We start from the raw sequence: 24,950 nt of genomic DNA on the forward strand, positions 1-24,950 counted from the left end.
TCCCAAGCCAGCTCTATACTCTTCGCTTCATTGTGTCGAGAGGAGTATAATAAGGTGCAAGGGTTAAAGAACGCCAAAGAAATTTGGGACATCCTCAAAACCGCGCATGAAGGGGATGAGGTGACAAAGATCACCAAACAGGAGACGATCGAGGGCGAGCTCGGTCGATTCGTCCTCAACAAAGGAGAAGAGCCGCAAGCGATGTACAATCGGCTCAAGACCATGGTGAACCAAGTGCGCAACCTCGAGAGCACCAAATGGGATGACCATGAAATGTTCAAGGTTATTCTAAGATCTCTCATATGTTGTAATCCTACTCAAGTTCAATTAATACATGGAGATCCTAGATACAAACAGATGTCTCCCGATGAAGTTATTGACAAGTTTGTGAGCTTTGAACTTATGATCAAAGACTCCAAACATGTAATACCCAATTTGTAAGAGAGAATATAAAAGGAGAAAAATTAATCCATTTATTTATATGTGTGTGTTGTATCTATTTACCATCACATGTGAACACCATATTTAGAAATAAATAATTAATAAAAGATATGCCACTAAATTGTGCATCATGCTGGATTTTATTGTGTGTGCATTTTGTGACAATATAAAATAATGTAAAAAGAAATATATTTAAGTCCAAAGTGACATTTAAGATCTAAAAGAAATTCTAGAATTTTGAAGTGGAGAAAGAAAAGAAATACCACATAAAACATAGGAAATAAATATATACATAAATATATTCTCTTCATCCCCAAATTTGATTTAGTACATTTGACATACGTGCAAATCTATAACTGAAATTCAAATTTGAATTTGAAATCCAAAAGGAGAAAGGAAAAATAAAAAAGGAAAAGAAAACAGAAAAGGAAAAAGGAAAAAGAAAAGAAAATGGGAAAATGGCGCATGGGCCCAAACCACTAGAGCTCGGCCCATTACGCTTTTCCTTCGCGTGGCCGAGCGTCCAAACAGGTGTGCCGACATGTGGGCCATATCTGCCAGTCTCTCGCCTCCGCATACGCATCGGTAACCTGGCTGTCGCGTGGGCCCTCCACTCGCTCCTATTCCTCTTCCTGGCCGAGGACCGCGGTGCGGGTTGTTGCGCCCGCCCGGCAATCGCGCTATCCGCGGCTCCAGCTCGTCGTAGCTTCAAAAGCGGACCATACGCCCACGTGCTCCCTTCCCTTCGCCTCGTCCAACCGACCCGATTAACCAAGTGAGTGTGAATTCGCCGTCCGCGGGGGAGAAGAGAAGGGCTGAGGCCGCCGCTCTTGACATCTCGCCTGGCCATTGGTCAGTGCTCGGTGTAGAGTCGCGGGGACTCGCCATCGGGTTGGAATCGTGCGCGTGCGAAGCATCAGACGCAAGTGCAACGGAATTCCGGGGGATTGTTCGTCGGAGTACCGAGGGCCGCCATGTGCTCGTTCTTCCGTCGACAGTGCTCTGTGCCGCGCCATTTCTGGTATGGACCCCATTCCTGAGTTCGCTCTTGTTACTGCAATAAGTAGAACCCATCTAATTGAGGTTTAGTGCGCCTGGGTTGAGGAATCGCCTCGTCAGCGATGTCGCTCGCCGTCACCACTGCGCGGGTGTCGTCCTTTGTTGAGCGATGTTGGCTGGATTGGGGAAGACGACTCTCGGCCGTTCAACCTGGAATTCACGGTCAGTATTAAATCGAAACTTACCAGTTCCTGTAATTAGATCTGGATCGTCGATGCGTTGGTGAATGGCTTAGATCAAGGCCGAGGCGTGGTTGTATCTCATCTGTTGATGTCGGATCTGGCGATCGGGGATGATGGTCGATTCATCTATGACCCTGATTTAATCTAGAGGGTTGGCTATTGTAACACCTCAAAATCTCATTTTGAGAAGTATGTAAATTTTTTTTCCAAAGATCTTGAATTAGATTTTTTTTAGAATTCCCATAACCTTTGAAGTCACATCTCCTAAAATAAAAATTTTATAATAAAGGTTCAATAAAAGATTCTTCTATAAATTATCTTTTGGCTGAAATTTATAAGTATTAATGTCAGAACATCTTTTAATAGGTAATCATACAATAGGAACTATTTGCCTGAAAATAATTGTAAGTGTTCTACATATCCAATAATATTTACTTTAGTAGGATAATAAACAAATAAATAAATAAAATGGATACTGCATCACATGTTGGATTTTGATAGTGCTATTATTTTGAAAATTAAACTAGAGTCAAATTTAAATTTGAAGATTTCCATAGAAATAAAACAAAAAAATGTAAATGAAAACAAATGAAAAATAGAAAAAAGGGGAAAAGAATAAATGATAAATAGTAGAAGTTATAGTTACACTAGTATTAATTTTAGCATTTGGAAATTGGGATTTCAAAATAGGTGATTGAATTTAAATTAGATTTGAAGTAGAGAAAAGAAAAAAGGGATTCCTGCGCGGTCTGGGCTGAAATCACTCCCCCAGCCCAGCTCCACTTTATCTCTTCTAGCCCATATGGCCCATTACCGTGTGTCGCCTGCTGTCTTCTCACCCGCGCGCCATATGCCACTGTGGTGTGGGTCCCGCTCGCCAGCCCCATTCTTTTCTATCGCGTGGAGTCGCTTCCGTGTGGGCCCGGTTGGCCAGACTCTTCTTCCTCCATGCTAAACTCTCGTAGCGAACTCGGGTTCAGCTGCTCGCGATGGCCGCACCTGGGATCTCGGGGTTTTCCCACCCCTATCAATCAATTGACCCCTGCGCGGACTCTACGGGATCGGCTGGGTTCGTTGGGTTTTGGCTGCGCCCAGGATATATAATACGAGTCCCCCCCCGCAGGCTCTCCCATGGCTGGGCGGGCGTCGTTCGTCCGTGGATGGTGCTCCCGGCCTGGGCGGCTCGGCGGCCTCCCCCCCAATCGTCTATCTCACGCCACCGGGGATTCTTCACGGGCGAAGCCAGGTTGCTGAGCGCGGGTGCTCTCTGGGCTGGAGCAATTGCTCGATGGAGCAATTCCGCCGTCGCGGATCCGCCTTCAGCCATGGTCGAACATAAGTGCTTCATTAATCCAGGTAGGAAGCACTCTTCGAAGTTCACTTTGGTCTCTGCTAAGTCTTGAGCCCTTTGTCATGGGAATCCGTGCAGCGGGGGCTTGGGATCGAGGTCGCCGAAACACCGCGCCGCCGTCCCTGGGAAGCGCACTACTCGGGTCTGTACAGGGGTAGAAGACGGGCCCGTGATCGTTGATCACGTAATAAACGGATAAGATTAGATCTTGACTTGGAGCATTGGCGACCGTTGGATCTTGGAATTGCGTCTCCGATCGGATCTGGCGATGGTTGATCGGTGGACGTTGATCTGCGGAGGGACGCGCGGGATTAGATCCTTACGTACCCTTTCGCGCGTTGCATTTTGACCATTGGATTCGATCTGAATGGCTCTGGTTACGCGCGCAATATAACAGTCATGGTAGTTTTCTAGAAGAGCCCCTGCCCTTTTTACAAATCAACCCGCCATCCCGCGCGGTGTTCTCTGTGTCTGGGGAATCTTTCAAGTTAGCCCCTGATCTTTTTGGTATTTGGTGCGTAGTCCAGAAGATAGTGAAAGTAGAAAATTAATTATAGAAATTGATTTTTAATACAAAAATAAATCCAGAAACTTATTTAATTCAAAACTAATTCATTTTAGCTCCTTTTTGACTCATTCAGTTTCAATAATTCTTTTAAATATTATTTATCACCTAGTATCTTTGTTTAGCCATGAAACTTGAATTAAATTTATTCACTTGATTTATTCTATACTAAGCACTTAATAAATTCGGAAATTCATAACTCCTCCGTTTTAATTCTGAATTGACTCGTTCCAGTTGCGTTAGCTTCGTATAAATATTTACTACGCAGTAGCAACATTTGTTATATGATATCCCCTACTATTATAATTAGGTAACTAATTGGAATAATTTGTGTCTATTGGATTAACTTCTTTAATATTAATATAATATTCTAATCTTATAGTTACAATTTGACTAGATGATCTTTAATAAAAAATGAGTTAGATTGAAGTTGAGATAATTATTTATAGAATAATCTCACATATGGTTTATACTAACCAATGGATAGTATAGTTTAATATTTTAATCACATAAATCTCCCATAAGTCATAACTCCGTAACCGTAACTCCAATTTTAGTGGTTCTCGAACCCACGATCTCGTAGCGACACATAGATTATTATTACGCAGTTTATTCTTATGTTTGTTGTGATGTTAATTCTGCCTATACCATGTTTGTTTGTATTGCTACAACTAGCGAGAGGTTACGAGTTACCAAAGAGCAAGTTGGTACCTGGTATCTCAAGTCTCAGGCAAGTTGTGCCCTTGATCACTTTTTTTACTCACTCATGTTCTAATTAATCATAATGATCTGCATAGGTTAATTTTGATGGGACCCAATAGGTTACCCTAGTTTGATTATCTTTATACCTTGTTTACCACTAAACTTTTTGGGTAGTACTTGCTAGTGCTTTATGTGGTTTTGGGTATGAAGATACATTATTCATGATCACTCTTTTATTATCTATTTATTATTACTGTTCATGATAAGATCATTATGTTAATTGGAACATGGAGCGACCACCCGGGAAAACAGTGCTACCACAAGGGTTTAATGGGACGCCCTTGGCTAATTAATTAGGAAAGCTAGTGGATGACTACCTTACCCGAAAGGGGCAAGGGCAGTAGGGGAGTGATCAGTGTAGGGAGGCCCTTGGGATGATTTTGCTGCGATGGCGGTCATGCGAGGGATCCCTGCATTGGAGCTTCCTATAAACTGTAGCGGGTTTTCTGAAGCTAGTGGAACTTTGTAAAGGCCTCGTAGTGTTACCCTGCCTCGCCTCCTCGGTAGAGGTGTATGGGAAGTCGCGATCCCTTGGCAGATGGGTAACATGACTTGTGGGTAAAGATGCGCAACCTCTGTAGAGTGTAAAACTGGTATACTAGTCGTGCTCACGGTCATGAGCAGCTCGGACCCTCACATGATTAATTTATGGAACTAAATTCAATTTGTCATATGCATTGCATCGCAGGTGATGTTATTACTTTTCTTAATTGGGTTGGTATTTACTTATACTTAGTAATTGCTAATAAAATTTTGACCAACTTTAAAAGCAATGCTCGGCTCTAACCATCCTCTTTGGTAAGCCTTACACTTCACGTGAGCTCCCACCTTTGGTGAGTTCATGCACATTATTCCCCACAACTTGTTGAGCGATGAACGTATGTGAGCTCACTCTTGCTGTCTCACACTCCCCCATAGGTCAAGAACAGGTACCACAGGATAAGGCGCATGGAGGATGCTGTGCGAGTTCGTGAGAGGTCTAGGTCGTCGTCTCCCAGTCAACTTTGGGTTGCTGGACCGTTGTCTCCTTATAATGTAATATTTATTTTGTACAGAATTCCTGTTATGTAGTAAAGATGTGACATTCGATCCTGTGCCATGAATCATCATATGTGTGAGACTTGGTCCTAGCACACCTGGTGATTATGTTCGCGCCCGGGCTTTGGACCCCTAAAACCCGGGTGTGACAGAAGTGGTATCAGAGGAATGTTGAATGTAGGACGAAACCTAGATAGAACTGGACAACCAATATTTACTTACCTCTGCTACTCTAATTCTTTCTAAACTTTTCTTAATCTTTTCTCATCTATTTCCGCTTTACTCTGATTATTCTTACCTTTTCACTTCTAAAGACAAACTTGGAGTTCACACTTTGAAATCCTATGCCTAAAGTGACCTTTAGGAATAGGATACCTACTCTTAGGAACAAAATCAAAACTATTTTCGTAAGTATTTGTATGCTTGAATGTTTGTTCTTATGATACTTGTCTGATTTGGATCTTTGATTGAGTGGGATGAGTTGTGGAGTAGTGTCCACAATTGCATCTACATATACTTAGGCATATATATAACTAATCAAACTTAGATTGTCCCTCATTAAAAATGTATCTAGCTTAATAGATCCACCTTATCTTAAAAGATACTCGTTTACCTAAATAAATTCATCTTATCTTAAAAAGATTTTATCTTATCCTAACAGATCTAACTGACCTCAAAAAGATTATATCTTATCCTTATGGATTCATTTTGCCCCAATAAGCATATTTATCTCACTCTAGTGTAACAACCATGATCTAATCCAAAGTAATTAGATATTATCTAGTCTAATCCAGTTATACTGATCTAATCTAGATCACATCTAATCTAGTATGATCTAATCCAAAGTGAGTTACATAAATAAGTTAGTTAATCTGGTAATATGGATTTGACACTATTTCTACAAACATATCTTAACCTAAATTAATGTCTTAGGCCAACTCGTCTAAACACAACTACTTAGCCTACTTGAAAGGTCGTCTATCCATCGATTCAAACCTAAAAGTACAAGTAAACACTGTTTGACCTACCTTATGATTCCCAACCATGTATCTATCTAAAACCACCTAAACCCTAGCTGGAGACACCAAGATCGAAGAAGATCAACTTTGTCAAGGGAGGATAAGGGACAACCCCGATCTCCGGATGCATCAAGATCCTCCAGCCAGGATGGAAGATTTTCTTGCCCTAATCTTTCTCACCTCATTCTATACTTTCTCTAACCATATCCTACCTAATAAATGGCTAGATACTGAAAAGACCCATGGAAGAACTTGAGCAAAAAAAGGGTATTGGAAAAAATGAACCAAACTAAGTATACCCTCTTTCTTACTAATCTCGGGGACGAGATTAATTTTAAGGGGGGTAGAATTTGTAACACCTCACAATCTCATTTTGAGAAGTATGTAAATTTTTTTTCAAAGATCTTGAATTAGATTTTTTTAGAATTCCCATAACCTTTGAAGTCACATCTCCTAAAATAAAAGTTTTATAATAAAGGTTCAATAAAAGATTCTTCTATAAATTATCTTTTGGCTGAAATTTATAAGTATTAATGTCAGAACATCTTTTAATAAGTAATCATACAATAGGAACTATTTGCCTGAAAATAATTGTAAGTGTGCTACATATCCAATAATATTTACTTAAGTAGGATAATAAACAAATAAATAAATAAAATGGATAATGCATCACATGTTGGATTTTGATCGTGCTTTTATTTTGAAAATTAAACCAGAGTCAAATTTGAATTTGAAGATTTCCATAGAAATAAAACAAAAAAAATTTAAATGAAAACAAAGGAAAAATAGAAAAAGGGGGGAAAGAATAAATGATAAACAGTAGAAGTTATAGTTACACTAGTATTAATTTTAGCATTTGGAAATTGGGAGTTCAAAATAGGTGATTGAATTTAAATTAGATTTGAAATAGAGAAAAGAAAAAAAGGGATTCCTGCGCGGTCTGGGCTGAAATCACTCCCCCAGCCCAGCTCCACTTTATCTCTTCTGGCCCATATGGCCCATTACCGTGCGTCGCTTGCTGTCTTCTCACCCGCACGCCATATGCCACTGTGGTGTGGGTCCCGCTCGCCAGCCCCATTCTTTTCTATCGCATGGAGTCGCTTCCGTGTGGGCCCGGTTGGCCAGACTCTTCTTCCTCCATGCTAAACTCTCGTAGCGAACTCGGGTTCAGCTGCTCGCGATGGCCACGCTTGGGATCTCGGGGTTTTCCCACCCCTGTCAACCAATTGACCCCTGCGCGGACTATACGGGATCAGCTGGGTTCGTTGGGTTTTGGCTGCGCCCAGGATATATAATCCGAGTTCCCCTCTGCAGGCTCTCCCATGGCTGGGCGGGCGTCGTTCGTCCGCGGATGGTGCTCCCGGCCTGGGCGGCTCGGCGGCCTCCCCCCCCAATCGTCTATCTCACGCCACCGGGGATTCTTCACGGGCGAAGCCAGGTTGCTGAGAGCGGGTGCTCTCTAGGCTGGAGCAATTGCTCGATGGAGCAATTCCGCCGCCGCGGATCCGCCTTCAGCCATGGTCGAACATAAGTGCTTCATTAATCCAGGTAGGAAGCACTCTTCGAAGTTCACATTGTGTCACACCCGGATTTCGGGGCACCAAGACCCGGGCGCGAACATAATCACCATGTGTGCTGGGACCAAGTCTCACACATATGATGAAACATGGCACAGGATCGAATGTCACAACTTTACTATATAATAGGAGTTCTATACAAAATAAATAATTACATATAAGGAGACAACGGTCCAGCAACCCAAAGTTGACTGGGAGACGACGACCTAGATCTCTCACGAACTCATCGCAACATCCTCCATGCGCCTCATCCTGCGGTACCTGTTCTTGACCTGTGGGGGGGTGTGAGACAGCAAGAGTGAGCTCACATACGTTCATCGCTCAACAAGTTGTGGGGAATAATGTGCATGAACTCGCCAAAGGTGGGAGCTCACGTGAAGTGTAAGGCTTACCAAAGAGGATGGTTAGAGCTGAGCATTGCTTTTAAAGTTGGTCAAAATTTTATTAGCAATTACTAAGTATAAGTAAATACCAACCCAATTGAATAGTAGAACAAAAGTAACAACATCACCTGCGATGCAATGCATATGACAATTTGAATTTAGTTCCATAAATTAATCATGTGAGGGTCCGAGCTGCTCATGACTGTGAGCACGGCTAGTATACCAGTTTTACACTCTGCAGAGGCTGTCCGAGCCGCTCATGACCGTGAGCACGGCTAGTATACCAGTTTTACACTCTGCAGAGGTTGCACATCTTTACCCACAAGTCATGTTACCCATCTGCCAAGGGATCGCGACTTCCCATACACCTCTACCGAGGAGGCGAGGCAGGGTAACACTACGAGGCCTTTACAAAGTTCCACTAGCTTCAGAAAACCCGCTACAGTTTATAGGAAGCTCCAATGCAGGGTTCTTGCCTGACCGCCATCGCAGCAAAATCAACCAAGGACCTCCCTACACTGACCACTCCCTTACTGCCCTTGCCCCTTTCGGGTAAGGTAGTCCTCCACTAGCTTTCCTAATTAATCAGCCAAGGGCGTCCATAAACCCTTGTGGTAGCACTGTTTTCCCGGGTGGTCGCTCCATGTTCCAATTAACATAATGATCTTATCATGAACAGTGATAATAAACAGATAATAAAAGTATAATCGTGAACGATGTATCTTCATACCCAAAACCACATAAAGCACTAGCAAGTACTACCCAAAAAGTTCAGTGGTAAACAAGGTATAAAGATAGACAAACTAGGATAACCTATTGGGTCCCATCAAAATTAACCTATGCAGATCATTATTGAAAGGGAATTAGGCTTACACCTAGTTCCTAAATAATTTTGGTGGTTGAATTGCCCAACACAAATCTTTGGACTAACTAGTTTGCCCAAGTGTATAGATTATACAGGTGTTAAAGGTTCACACTCAGCCAATTAAAAGACCAAGTTTTGGATTCAACAAAGGAGCAAAAGGGGCAACCGAAGGCACCCCTGGTCTGGCGCACCGGACTGTCCGGTGCGCCACCGGACATGTCCGGTGCACCAGGGGGACTCAGACTCAAACTCACCACCTTCGGGAATTCACAGGGTCGACTCGGCTATAATTCACCGGACTGTCCGGTGTACACCGGACAGTGTCCGGTGCGCCAAGGGAGGTCGGCCTCAGGAACTCGCCAGCTTCGGGAAAAGCCAACGGCTCGTGCACTATAATTCACCGGACTGTCCGGTGTGCACCGGACTGTCCGGTGCGACTCCGGAGCAACGGTCATCTCCGCGCCAACGGCTCTCTGCCGCGCATTTAATGCGCGCTCTGCGCGTGCAGGAGTCAGAATCGCCCATGCTGGCACACCGGACATCAAACAGTACCTGTCCGGTGTGCACCGGACACCCAGGCGGGCCCACAAGTCAGAAGCTCCAACGGTCAGAATCCAACGGCAGTGATGACGTGGCAGGGGGCACCGGACTGTCCGGTGTGCACCGGACTGTCCGGTGCGCCATCGAACAGACAGCCTCCCAACGGCCACATTTGGTGGTTGGGGCTATAAATACCCCAACCACCCCACCATTCATTGCATCCAAGTTTTCTCACTTCTCAACCACTTACAAGAGCTAGGCATTCAATTCTAGACACATTCAAAGAGATCAAATCCTCTCCAATTCCACACAAAACCCTAGTGACTAGTGAGAGTGATTTGCCGTGTTCATTTGAGCTCTTGCGCTTGGATTGCTTCTTTTCTTTCTCACTTGTTCTTGTGATCAAAACTCCATTGTAATCAAGGCAAGAGGCACCAATTGTGTGGTGGCCCTTGCGGGGAAGTTTTGTTCCCGGCTTTGATTTGAGAAGAGAAGCTCACTCGGTCCGAGTGACCGTTTGAGAGAGGGAAGGGTTGAAAGAGACCCGGCCTTTGTGGCCTCCTCAACGGGGAGTAGGTTTGAGAGAACCGAACCTCGGTAAAACAAATCCGTGTGTCACACTTCATTATTTGCTCGCGATTTGTTTTGCGCCCTCTCTCGCGGACTCGTTTATATTTCTAACACTAACCCGGCTTGTAGTTGTGTTTATATTTGTAAATTTCAGTTTCGCCCTATTCACCCCCCCTCTAGGCGACTATCAATTGGTATCAGAGCCCGGTGCTTCATTAGAGCCTAACCGCTCGAAGTGATGTCGGGAGATCACGCCAAGAAGGAGATGGAGACCGGCGAAAAGCCCACTACAAGCCACGGGAGCACTTCATCGGAAGAGTCCCGCACCAAGAGGAAGGAGAAGAAGAAGGACTCCTCCAAACAGAAGGAGAAAAGGTCTTCCTCTTCTCACCACAAAGAGAAGAAGGAAAAATCTTCTTCCCACAAGCCGCATCGGAAAGGCGACAAGCACAAGAGGATGAGGAAGGTGGTCTACTACGAGACCGACACTTCATCAACATCGACCTCCGACTCCGATGCGCCATCCGTCACTTCTAAGCGCCAAGAGCGCAAGAAGTATAGTAAGATCCCCCTACGCTACCCTCGCATTTCCAAACATACACCTTTACTTTCCGTCCCATTAGGCAAACCACCAACTTTTGATGGTGAAGATTACGCTAGGTGGAGCGATTTAATGCGATTTCATCTAACCTCGCTCCACAAAAGCATATGGGATGTTGTTGAGTTTGGTGCGCAGGTACCGTCCATAGGGGATGAGAACTATGATGAGGATGAGGTGTCCCAAATCGAGCATTTCAACTCTCAAGCTACAACCATTCTCCTCGCCTCTCTAAGCAAGGAGGAATACAACAAAGTGCAAGGGTTGAAAATGCGAAGGAGATTTGGGACCTACTCAAGACGGCGCACGAGGGTGATGAACTCACCAAGATCACCAAACGGGAAACGATCGAGGGGGAGCTCGGTCGTTTTCGTCTTCGCCAAGGGGAAGAGCCACAAGACATGTACAACCGGCTCAAAACCTTGGTGAACCAAGTGCGCAACCTCGGGAGCGTAAAGTGGGACGACCACGAGGTGGTTAAGGTTATTCTAAGATCTCTCATTTTCCTTAACCCCACTCAAGTTCAATTAATTCGTGGTAATCCTAGATATACTAAAATGACCCCCGAGGAAGTTATCGGGAATTTTGTGAGCTTTGAATGCATGATTAAAGGTTCAAAGAAGATCAACGAGCTTGACGAACCATCCACATCCGAGGCGCAACCGGTAGCCTTCAAGGCAACGGAGGACAAGAAGGAAGAGTCTACACCAAGTAGACAACCAATTGACGCCTCCAAGCTCGACAATGAGGAGATGGCTTTAATCATCAAAAGCTTTCGCCAAATCCTCAAGCAACGGAAGGGGAAGGATTACAAATCCCGTTCCAAGAAGGTTTGCTACAAGTGTGGTAAGCCCGGTCACTTTATCGCTAAATGTCCATTATCAAGTGACAGTGACAGGGATAACGACAAGAAGGGCAAGAGGAGAGAAAAGAAAAGGTACTACAAGAAGAAGGGCGGTGATGCTCATGTTTGTCGGGAGTGGGACTCCGACGAAAGCTCAAGCGATTCCTCCGACGACGAGGACGCCGCCAACATCGCCGTCACCAAGGGACTCCTCTTCCCCAACGTCGGCCACAAGTGCCTCATGGCAAAGGACGGCAAAAAGAAGAAGGTTAAATCTAACTCCTCCACTAAATATGAGTCTTCTAGTGATGATAATGCTAGTGGTGAGGAAGATAATTTGCGAACTCTTTTTGCCAACCTTAACATGGAACAAAAGGAGAAATTAAATGAACTAATTAGTGCCATCCATGAGAAGGATGATCTCTTGGACTCCCAAGAGGACTTCCTAATCAAGGAAAATAAGAAACATGTTAAGGTTAAAAATGCTTACGCTTTACAAGTTGAAAAATGTGAAAAATTATCTAGTGAGCTAAGCACTTGCCGTGAGATAATTGACAACCTTAGAAATGAAAATGCTAGTTTAAATGCTAAGGTTGATTCTCATGTTTGTAATGTTTCAATTCCCAATCCTAGAGATAATAATGATAATTTGCTTGCTAGGATTGAAGAATTAAACATTTCTCTTGCTAGCCTTAGATTAGAGAATGAAAATTTGATTGCTAAGGCTAAAGATTTTGATGTTTGCAATGCTACCATTTCCGACCTTAGAACTAAGAATGAAATGTTGCATGCTAAGGTTGTAGAACTTAAATCTTGCAAACCCTCTACATCTAATGTTGAGCATGTTTCTATTTGCACTAGATGTAGAGATATTGATGTTAATGCTATTCATGACCACATGTCGTTAATTAAACAACAAAATGATCACATAGCAAAACTAGATGCTAAAATTGCCGAGCATAACTTAGAAAATGAAAAATTTAAATTTGCTAGAAGTATGCTCTATAATGGGAGACACCCTGGCATCAAGGATGGCATTGGCTTCCAAAGGGGAGACAATGTCAAACTTAATGCCCCTCCTAAGAACTTGTCTAACTTTGTTAAGGGCAAGGCTCCCATGCCTCAGGATAACGAGGGCTACATTTTGTACCCTGCCGGTTATCCCGAGAGCAAAATTAGGAAAATTCATTCTAGGAAGTCTCACTCTGGCCCTAATCATGCTTTTATGTATAAGGGTGAGACATCTAGCTCTAGGCAACCAACCCGTGCCAAGTTGCCTAGAAAGAAAACTCCTATTGCATCAAATGATCATGCTATTTCATTTAAAACTTTTGATGCTTCTTATGTGCTTACAAGCAAATCCGGCAAGGTAGTTGCCAAATTTGTTGGGGGCAAACACAAGGGATCAAAGACTTGTGTTTGGGTACCCAAAGTTCTTGTTTCTAATACCAAAGGACCCAAAACAGTTTGGGTACCTAAAGTCAAGAACTAAATTTGTTTTGTAGGTTTATGCATCCGGGGGCTCAAGTTGGATACTCGACAGCGGGTGCACAAACCACATGACCGGGGAGAAAAGGATGTTCTCCTCATATGAGAAAAACCAAGATCCCCAACGAGCTATCACATTCGGGGATGGAAATCAAGGTTTGGTCAAAGGATTGGGTAAAATTGCTATATCTCCTGACCATTCTATTTCCAATGTTTTTCTTGTAGATTCTTTAGATTACAACTTGCTTTCTGTTTCCCAATTATGTCAAATGGGCTACAACTGTCTTTTTACTGATGTAGGTGTCACTGTCTTTAGAAGAAGTGATGATTCAATAGCATTTAAGGGTGTGTTAGAGGGTCAGCTATACTTAGTAGATTTTGATAGAGCTGAGCTCGACACATGCTTAATTGCTAAGACTAACATGGGTTGGCTCTGGCACCGCCGACTAGCCCATGTTGGGATGAAGAATCTTCATAAGCTTCTAAAGGGAGAGCACATTTTAGGATTAACAAATGTTCATTTTGAGAAAGACAGGATTTGTAGCGCATGCCAGGCGGGGAAGCAAGTTGGAGTCCATCATCCACACAAGAACATCATGACGACCGACAGGCCGCTTGAGCTACTCCACATGGATCTATTCAGCCCGATTGCTTACATAAGCATCGGCGGGAGTAAGTATTGTCTTGTAATAGTGGATGATTATTCTCGCTTCACTTGGGTATTCTTTTTACAGGAAAAATCTCAAACCCAAGAGACCTTAAAAGGATTCTTGAGACGGGCTCAAAATGAGTTTGGCTTAAGGATCAAGAAAATAAGAAGTGACAACGGGACGGAGTTCAAGAACTCTCAAATCAAAGGTTTTCTTGAGGAGGAGGGCATCAAGCATGAGTTCTCTTCTCCCTACACACCTCAACAAAATGGTGTAGTGGAGAGGAAGAATCGAACTCTATTGGACATGGCAAGGACCATGCTTGATGAGTACAAGACGCCGGACCGGTTTTGGGCCGAAGCGGTCAACACCGCCTGCTACGCCATCAATCGGTTATATCTTCACCGAATCCTCAAGAAGACATCCTATGAACTCCTAACCGGTAAAAAGCCCAACATTTCATACTTTAGAGTTTTTGGTAGCAAATGCTTTATTCTTGTTAAAAGAGGTAGAAAATCTAAATTTGCTCCTAAAACTGTAGAAGGCTTTTTACTTGGTTATGACTCAAACACAAGGGCATATAGGGTCTTTAACAAGTCCACTGGACTAGTTGAAGTCTCATGTGACGTTGTGTTTGATGAAACTAACGGCTCTCAAGTAGAGCAAGTTGATCTTGATGAAATAGGTAATGAAGAGGCTCCGTGCATCGTGCTAAGGAACATGTCCATTGGGGATGTGTGTCCTAGGGAATCCGAAGAGCCTCCAAGTGCACAAGATCAACCGTCCTCCTCCATGCAAGCATCTCCACCAACTCAAAATGAGGATGAAGCTCAAGTTGATGAAGGGCAAAATCAAGAAGATGAGCCACCTCAAGATGATGGCAATGATCAAGGGGGAGATGCAATTGATCAAGAAAAGGAGGATGAGGAAGAACCAAGGCCGCCACACCCAAGAGTCCACCAAGCAATACAAAGAGATCACCCCGTCGACACCATCCTCGGCGACATTCATAAGGGGGTAACTACTCGATCTCGGGTTGCACATTTCTGTGAGCATTACTCTTTTGTTTCCTCTATTGAGCCACACAGGGTGGAGGAAGCACTTCAAGATTCGGATTGGGTGGTGGCGATGCAAGAGGAGGTCAACAACTTCACTAGGAATGAGGTATGGCATTTAGTTCCACGTCCTAACCAAAATGTTGTAGGAACCAAATGGGTCTTCCGCAACAAACAAGATGAGCATGGTGTGGTGACAAGGAACAAAGCACGACTTGTGGCCAAAGGATACTCCCAAGTCGAAGGTTTGGATTTCGGTGAAACCTATGCACCCGTAGCTAGGCTTGAGTCAATTCGCATATTATTAGCCTATGCTACTTACCATGGCTTTAAGCTTTATCAAATGGACGTGAAAAGTGCCTTCCTAAATGGACCAATCAAGGAAGAGGTCTATGTTGAGCAACCTCCCGGCTTTGAAGACAGTGAGTACCCTAACCATGTCTATAGGCTCTCTAAGGCGCTTTATGGGCTCAAGCAAGCCCCAAGAGCATGGTATGAATGCCTTAGAGATTTTCTTATTGCAAATGGATTCAAAGTCGGAAAAGCCGATCCTACACTCTTTACTAAAACTCTTGAAAATGACTTGTTTGTATGCCAAATTTATGTTGATGATATTATTTTTGGGTCTACTAACGAGTCTACATGTGAAGAGTTTAGTAGGATTATGACACAGAAATTCGAGATGTCTATGATGGGGGAGTTGAAGTATTTCTTAGGATTCCAAGTAAAGCAACTCCAAGAGGGCACCTTCATTAGCCAAACGAAGTACACTCAAGACATCCTATGCAAGTTTGGAATGAAGGATGCCAAGCCCATCAAGACTCCCATGGGAACAAATGGGCATCTCGACCTCGACACGGGAGGTAAGTCCGTGGATCAAAAGGTATACCGGTCGATGATTGGTTCATTGCTTTATTTATGTGCATCTCGACCGGACATTATGCTTTCCGTTTGCATGTGTGCAAGATTCCAATCCGACCCTAAGGAATCACACCTTACGGCCGTGAAGCGAATCTTGAGATATTTGGCTTATACTCCTAAGTTTGGGCTTTGGTACCCTCGGGGATCCACATTTGATTTGATTGGTTATTCGGATGCCGATTGGGCGGGGTGTAAAATTAATAGGAAGAGCACATCGGGGACTTGCCAGTTCTTGGGAAGATCCTTGGTGTCTTGGGCTTCAAAGAAGCAAAATTCGGTCGCTCTTTCCACCGCCGAAGCCGAGTACATTGCCGCAGGTCATTGTTGCGCGCAATTGCTTTGGATGAGGCAAACCCTGCGGGACTACGGTTACAAATTAACCAAAGTCCCTTTGCTATGTGATAATGAGAGTGCAATCAAAATGGCCGACAATCCCGTCGAGCATAGCCGCACTAAGCACATAGCCATTCGGTATCATTTTCTTAGGGATCACCAACAAAAGGGGGATATCGAGATTTCTTACATTAATACTAAAGATCAATTAGCCGATATCTTTACCAAGCCACTTGATGAACAATCTTTTACCAGACTTAGGCATGAGCTCAATATTCTTGATTCTAGAAATTTCTTTTGCTAGCTTGCACACATAGCTCATAAATGTACCTTTGATCATGTCTCTCTCATACGCTATGACTAATGTGTTTTTCAAGTCTATTTCAAACCAAGTCATAGGTATATTGAAAGGGAATTGGAGTCTTCGGCGAAGACAAAGGCTTCCACTACGTAACTCATACTTCGCCATCACTCCAAGCATCTCTCTATTCCTTGGGGAGAAATGAGCATTAAAGAAAAGGACTTCGTCTTTGGTATAATCTTAACTCATTTATTTATGACCAAAGGGGAAGAAAAGCACTTCATAGGGCTCTAATGATTCTGTTTTTGGCGATTCATGCCAAAGGGGGAGAAAATATGAGCCCAAAGCAAAAGGACCGCACCACCACCACCAATTTCAAACTTAGTGTTTTCCAGGAAGTATTTATCAATTGGAATCCTGTTGTGTTCAAAAGGGGGAGAAAGTAGTATTAAACCCTCTTGAACACTAAGAGGAGGATTTAATTTAGGGGGAGTTTTGTTTAGTCAAAGGAAAAGCATTTGAAACAGGGGGAGAAAATTTCAAATCTTGAAAATGCCTTGCAAAACTCTTATTCATTTACCTTTGATTATTTACAAAAGATCTTTGAAATGGATTTACAAAAAGAATTTGCAAAAACAAAACATGTGGTGCAAACGTGGTCCAAAATGTTATATAAGAAAGAAACATTCCATGCATATCTTGTAAGTAGTTATATTGGCTCAATTCTAAGCAACCTTTACACTTACATTATGCAAACTAGTTCAATTATGCACTTCTATATTTGCTTTGGTTTGTGTTGGCATCAATCACCAAAAAGGGGGAGATTGAAAGGGAATTAGGCTTACACCTAGTTCCTACATAATTTTGGTGGTTGAATTGCCCAACACAAATCTTTGGACTAACTAGTTTGCCCAAGTGTATAGATTATACAGGTGTTAAAGGTTCACACTCAACCAATTAAAAGACCAAGTTTTGGATTCAACAAAGGAGCAAAAGGGGCAACCGAAGGCACCCCTGGTCTGGCGCACCGGACTGTCCGGTGCGCCACCGGACATGTCCGGTGCACCAGGGGGACTCAGACTCAAACTCACCACCTTCGGGAATTCACAGGGTCGACTCGGCTATAATTCACCGGACTGTCCGGTGTACACCGGACAGTGTCCGGTGTGCCAAGGGAGGTCGGCCTCAGGAACTCGCCAGCTTCGGGAAAAGCCAACGGCTCGTGCACTATAATTCACCGGACTGTCCGGTGTGCACCGGACTGTCCGGTGCGACTCCGGAGCAACGGTCATCTCCGCGCCAACGGCTCTCTGCCGCGCATTTAATGCGCGCTCTGCGCGTGCAGGAGTCAGAATCGCCCATGCTGGCACACCGGACATCAAACAGTACCTGTCCGGTGTGCACCGGACACCCAGGCGGGCCCACAAGTCAGAAGCTCCAACGGTCAGAATCCAACGGCAGTGATGACGTGGCAGGGGGCACCGGACTGTCCGGTGTGCACCGGACTGTCCGGTGCGCCATCGAACAGACAGCCTCCCAACGGCCACATTTGGTGGTTGGGGCTATAAATACCCCAACCACCCCACCATTCATTGCATCCAAGTTTTCTCACTTCTCAACCACTTACAAGAGCTAGGCATTCAATTCTAGACACATTCAAAGAGATCAAATCCTCTCCAATTCCACACAAAACCCTAGTGACTAGTGAGAGTGATTTGCCGTGTTCATTTGAGCTCTTGCGCTTGGATTGCTTCTTTTCTTTCTCACTTGTTCTTGTGATCAAAACTCCATTGTAATCAAGGCAAGAGGCACCAATTGTGTGGTGGCCCTTGCGGGGAAGTTTTGTTCCCGGCTTTGATTTGAGAAGAGAAGCTCACTCGGTCCGAGTGACCGTTTGAGAGAGGGAAGGGTTGAAAGAGACCCGGCCTTTGTGGCCTCCTCAACGGGGAGTAGGTTTGAGAGAACCGAACCTCGGTAAAACAAATCCGTGTGTCACACTTCATTATTTGCTCGCGATTTGTTTTGCGCCCTCTCTCGCGGACTCGTTTATATTTCTAACACTAACCCGGCTTGTAGTTGTGTTTATATTTGTAAATTTCAGTTTCGCCCTATTCACCCCCCCCTCTAGGCGACTATCAATTATGATTAATCAGAACATGGCTGGGTAAAAAGAAGTGATCAAGGGCACAACTTGCCTGGCACTTGAGATTCCAGGTACCAACTTGCTTTAGATGACACGAGTCCTCGCGCTAGTCGTAGCAATACAAGCAAACATGGTATAGATAAAATTAGCATTACACCAAACATAAGAACAAACTGAATAATAATGATCTACGCGTTGCTACGAGATCGTGGGTTCGAAAACCACGAAAATCGGAGTTAGGGTTATTAAGTTATGGTTTTCCGAAGATCCACGTGGTTAAATATAGAATAGACTAAGTGCAACGTTTTAACCTATATTCATGACAAAACAAAGTTACCAGATAATAATAGATATTATTGTGAGACTAATGCAACTAGAATGGATTAAAACAGAGTTACGATTATTGAGCTATGAATTTCTGAAATTATTTAGCACCTAGAATAGATTAATTCAATCGAGCAATTTTAATTCAAGTTTCATGGCTAAACAGTGTTACTAGTTGATAGACAATATTAATACAAAATTATTGCAACTGGAATGGATTAATTTGGAGTTAGAATGAATTAAATATGAATTAAATAAGTTCTTAGTATTATTTTTATACATAATAATCAATTTTCAGATTAAATCTAGATTTATACCAGATTAGTGGACCGCGGCCATAAATTTAGAAGAGTGCAGGGTGTAAACTGTAAATTCCAGTGACCCCAGTACAAGAGCTTTCCCACGGCTAGGATGGCGGGTTGATTTGAGCAAAGGCCAGGGGTTCTTTTACAATTAGGCTACAACGAAGGGGTATCGTTGATCTCTGACCGCACGATTTTAAATCGACGGTCCCGATTAAAAGAACCATTCACCGAACCGGTACACTACAGGGGCCCTTAGATGCCGATCCAACGTTTCCTATTTTAAATACCAATGCTCCAGCCACAGCCGTTGGATAGCAGATCGATGGTCAAGCCCGAGCTAGTATGGGATGATCACATCACACACGTTGATGGGTTGATCAACGGCTTGGATCGACACGAGGCGAAACGGTATCGTTGGACCTAATCGGGACTGTCCGTCAACGATCCGACGGCCAGGGGCCATCACCTACCTCCGACCACGCCTGCGTTCAGCCCCGGCGGCGCCCCTCGCCGGAGTTCGCGCAATCCAGCCAACCGGTACCCGATTTCCCCTAATAATAGTTGTATGCAAAGAGTAGGGAGCTACAAACTAACTGGTCGTGATCATACCGGCGATTGGGACGTGTAGATCTCGGCCCGCGGAAGGTTGCGGCCCACGACGGTGGAGGGATTCCGGCGACCAATTCACGGCGACAGGGAGCTCCTTCCCGGTCCAGGCGGCCAGGGCTAGATCGACAGCGACGGCGTCTATTCTTCTCTCTTCACCTCTCAGCTCACGCGATGCACTCGGCTTTGGCACAGACAGATGAGAGGAGGGGGGTCGCGGCCGGTTTATAGGGGCGGGGAGAGCCCAGGCGTGCGCGGGGTCTAGATCCGCGGTTCCTGGCGGCGGATAAGGATTCAGTTGCAACTCCGAGCGGACCGGCGAGGGATGCGGAGGTTCGCTCCAATGGAGACGAAGCTGACACCGGGGCCCCATCCGTCCCTGACTAGGCATGGCGCGCTGAGCAGCTGAGAAGCGGTCCCACCAGTCCCACCAGCGCAGCCCGTGAGCGAGCGAGGGAAAGCGGCGATGCCGTTGTGCGAGCGACGAACTTGGTCCACTTTTGTAGCCGAGGTGGGGCGTGATCTGGCTGCGGAGAGGTCGGGGCGGCGCAACGACTTGTACCGAGTTGTTCGGCCTAGGAAGATCCACAGTAGCGGGGTCAGTGCGACAGACACGTGGGGCCCACATGGCAGCGACCACGAAGACTTACGCATGCGCACGGGAGAGAGCCAGGGACTGGCCCAGGTTGACAGCGAGAGAAGAATGGGGGAAGGAACGACAACGCCACTGACAAGTGGGTCCCACACGGCAGGGCACAGAGTGCACGCGCAAAAGCAGGCCGCGGCAACGGTTCCACTGGGCCGAAATGGGGAGTGGTAGCCCAGTGGACATCCTATTTCTTTTTCTTTTAAAAATTCCTGTTTTATCTCCAAATCAGAGATTCAGACTAAATTCAAATTCTGGTTTTGATTTTTTTTTCAGTATTGCAAAAATTTAATAGAATTCTAAATGTGAATATAGTTCATACTGTTTGCCTTATTTATTTATTTTTCTTCCATTATTTTCACTCCTTTGCTCCTATATTTTAATCCTCTAACTAGATTTTTAAATTTATGCTTGTTTCACTTATTTGGTTGAGTTTTAATGCACAAATAAAATCTCCCAAAATCATGCATAGATTAATTGCTTCATTAGTTACTTATTCCCTTTAAATATGATTCTTAATATTTCTCATGCTTGGGAGGCAATACATATAAAAAGATCTATCTCGTACTTTTATTGTCCACCCTTTGGGTATTACAAATCCTACCCCCTTAACAGTAATCTTGTCCTCGAGATTTGTAATAAAAGGGATACAAAAGAATTGGTTTGTAATTTCGCTTTTAGTCTATAGTTGGTTCAAAAATCCGGAGTCTCATTTTTTTTATAGTCAATAGGGGTTGATTAGGAGAGCTTAGGTATCTAGTTACCTATTATATAGGGTATAAGCTGGACAGGTTGAGGTAAGAAAGATTATGACAAGGAAAATACTTCACCAGCAATGTTTAAGTCTTGATTCATCTCGAGATTCACTTTGACTGTTTTATCCTTCCTTGTCGAGGTCGATCTTCTCTTCTCTGGTCTTGGTCTCATTGATTCGAGGTTAGTGTATATCATCGGGGTTGGGGGAATGTGGTTAAGATAGATTTGGATGAGATAGGCTACATGATGTAGGTCTAAAGTTCATTTGATGTTAGGTGGGAATAGACAGATTATGCAATCCATCACGACACCATTGGTTGGGTTAGCCCATGTTTGTTATTCTAGAGTGGGATAAATACGCTAATTAGGGCATGATGAATCCCTATGGATAACGTAGAATCTTTTGAGGCCAGTTAGATCTATTAGGATGACATGAAATCTTTTTCAAGATAAGATGATTCTATTAAGGCACTAGAGTATCTCTTAAGATAAGGTAAATCTATTAAGCTAGATTGGGATAAGTTAGGATCTTTTGAGAGGAGATGGATCTATGAGTGTAGGATAGGATCTTTTAAGATGAGATGGATATTGTTAGGCTAGATACTTTAATGAGGGATAATCTAGTTTGTCTAGTTAGTTTATAAATACTATCCTCTACGCCTATATATATGTAGATGTAATTGTGAACATTACTCCACAACCCATCACACTCAATCAAAAATCCAAATCAGACAAGTATCATAAGAACAAACATTCAAGTGCATAGATATCTATAAAAATAGTTTTGTTTTTGTTCCTAAGAGTAGGTCTCCTATTCCTAAAGGTCACTTTAGGTACAGGATTTCAAAGTGTGAAATCCACATTTGTCTTTTAGAAAAAAAAAAGTAAGAATAATCAGAGTAAAGCGTAAATAGATGAGAATAGATTAAGAAAAGTTTAGAAAGAATCAGAGTAGCAGAGGTAAGTAAATATTGGTTGTCCAGTTCTATCTAGGTTTCGTCCTACAGTCAACATTCCTCTGATACCACTTCTGTCACACCCGGATTTTGGGGCACCAAGACCCGGGCGCGAACATAATCACCATGTGTGCTGGGACCAAGTCTCACACATATGATGAAACATGGTACATGATCGAATGTCACAACTTTACTATATAATAGGAGTTCTATACAAAATAAATAATTACATATAAGGAGACAACGGTCCAGCAACCCAAAGTTGACTGGGAGACGACGACCTAGATCTCTCACGAACTCATCGCAGCATCCTCCATGCGCCTCATCCTGCGGTACCTGTTCTTGACATGTGGGGGGGTGTGAGACAGCAAGAGTGAGCTCACATACGTTCATCGCTCAACAAGTTATGGGGAATAATGTGCATGAACTCGCCAAAGGTGGGAGCTCACGCGAACTGTAAGGCTTACCAAAGAGGATGGTTAGAGCTGAGCATTGCTTTTAAAGTTGGTCAAAATTTTATTAGCAATTACTAAGTATAAGTAAATACCAACCCAATTGAATAGTAGAACAAAAGTAACAACATCACCTGCGATGCAATGCATATGACAATTTGAATTTAGTTCCATAAATTAATCATGTGAGGGTCCGAACTGCTCATGACCGTGAGCACGGCTAGTATACCAGTTTTACACTCTGCAGAGGCTGTCCGAGCCGCTCATGACCGTGAGCACGGCTAGTATACCAGTTTTACACTCTGCAGAGGTTGCACATCTTTACCCACAAGTCATGTTACCCATCTGCCAAGGGATCGCGACTTCCCATACACCTCTACCGAGGAGGCGAGGCAGGGTAACACTACGAGGCCTTTACAAAGTTCCACTACCTTCAGAAAACTCGCTACAGTTTATAGGAAGCTCCAATGCAGGGTTCTAGCATGACCGCCATCACAGCAAAATCAACCAAGGACCTCCCTACACTGACCACTCCCTTACTGCCCTTGCCCCTTTCGGGTAAGGTAGTCCTCCACTAGCTTTCCTAATTAATCAGCCAAGGGCGTCCATAAACCCTTGAGGTAGCACTGTTTTCCCGGGTGGTCGCTCCATGTTCCAATTAACATAATGATCTTATCATGAACAGTGATAATAAACAGATAATAAAAGTATAATCGTGAACGATGTATCTTCATACCCAAAACCACATAAAGCACTAGCAAGTACTACCCAAAAAGTTCAGTGGTAAACAAGGTATAAAGATAGACAAACTAGGGTAACCTATTGGGTCCCATCAAAATTAACCTATGCAGATCATTATGATTAATCAGAACATGGCTGGGTAAAAAGAAGTGATCAAGGGCACAACTTGCCTGGCACTTGAGATTCCAGGTACCAACTTGCTTTAGATGACATGAGTCCTCGCGCTAGTCGTAGCAATACAAGCAAACATGGTATAGATAAAATTAGCATTACACCAAACATAAGAACAAACTGAATAATAATGATCTACGCGTTGCTACGAGATCGTGGGTTCGAAAACCACGAAAATCGGAGTTAGGGTTATTAAGTTATGGTTTTCCGAAGATCCACGTGGTTAAATATAGAATAGACTAAGTGCAACATTTTAACCTATATTCATGACAAAACAAAGTTACCAGATAATAATAGATATTATTATGAGACTAATGCAACTAGAATGGATTAAAACAGAGTTACGATTATTGAGCTATGAATTTCTGAAATTATTTAGCACCTAGAATAGATTAATTCAATCGAGCAATTTTAATTCAAGTTTCATGGCTAAACAGTGTTACTAGTTGATAGACAATATTAATACAAAATTATTGCAACTGGAATGGATTAATTTGGAGTTAGAATGAATTAAATATGAATTAAATAAGTTCTTAGTATTATTTTTATACATAATAATCAATTTTCGGATTAAATCTAGATTTATACCAGATTAGTGGACCGCGGCCATAAATTTAGAAGAGTGCAGGGTGTAAACTGTAAATTCCAGGGACCCCAGTACAAGAGCTTTCCCACGGCTAGGATGGCGGGTTGATTTGAGCAAAGGCCAGGGGTTCTTTTACAATTAGGCTACAACGAAGGGGTATCGTTGATCTCTGACCGCGCGATTTTAAATTGACGGTCCCGATTAAAAGAACCATTCACCGAACCGGTACGCTACAGGGGCCCTTAGATGCCGATCCAACGTTTCCTATTTTAAATACCAATGCTCCAGCCACAGCCGTTGGATAGCAGATCGATGGTCAAGCCCGAGCTAGTATGGGATGATCACATCACACACGTTGATGGGTTGATCAACGGCTTGGATCGACACGAGGCGAAACGGTATCGTTGGACCTAATCGGGACTGTCCGTCAACGATCCGACGGCCAGGGGCCATCACCTACCTCCGACCACGCCTGCGTTCAGCCCCGGCGGCGCCCCTCGCCGGAGTTCGCGCAATCCAGCCAACCGGTACCCGATTTCCCCTAATAATAGTTGTATGCAAAGAGTAGGGAGCTACAAACTAACTGGTCGTGATCATACCGGCGATTGGGACGTGTAGATCTCGGCCCGCGGAAGGTTGCGGCCCACGGCGGTGGAGGGATTCCGGCGACCAATTCACGGCGACAGGGAGCTCCTTCCCGGTCCAGGCGGCCAGGGCTAGAT

At 43.8% G+C, this 24,950-nt stretch overlaps 1 long non-coding RNA gene across 1 annotated transcript; it reads left to right on the forward strand.

Annotated features, from left to right (window-relative positions):
* The first annotated feature begins 1,022 nt into the window (after positions 1–1,022).
* LOC103629176 (uncharacterized) lies at positions 1,023–1,992 on the forward strand. Its single transcript, XR_554197.1, has 2 exons — positions 1,023–1,462; positions 1,531–1,992. It is a non-coding gene; the product is annotated as an uncharacterized lncRNA (long non-coding RNA).
* The last annotated feature ends 22,958 nt before the right edge of the window (positions 1,993–24,950 follow it).

The sequence above is a fragment of the Zea mays genome, chromosome 6 (genome assembly GCF_902167145.1).
Source record: "Zea mays cultivar B73 chromosome 6, Zm-B73-REFERENCE-NAM-5.0, whole genome shotgun sequence".
NCBI classification, from domain to species: Eukaryota; Viridiplantae; Streptophyta; class Magnoliopsida; order Poales; family Poaceae; genus Zea; species Zea mays.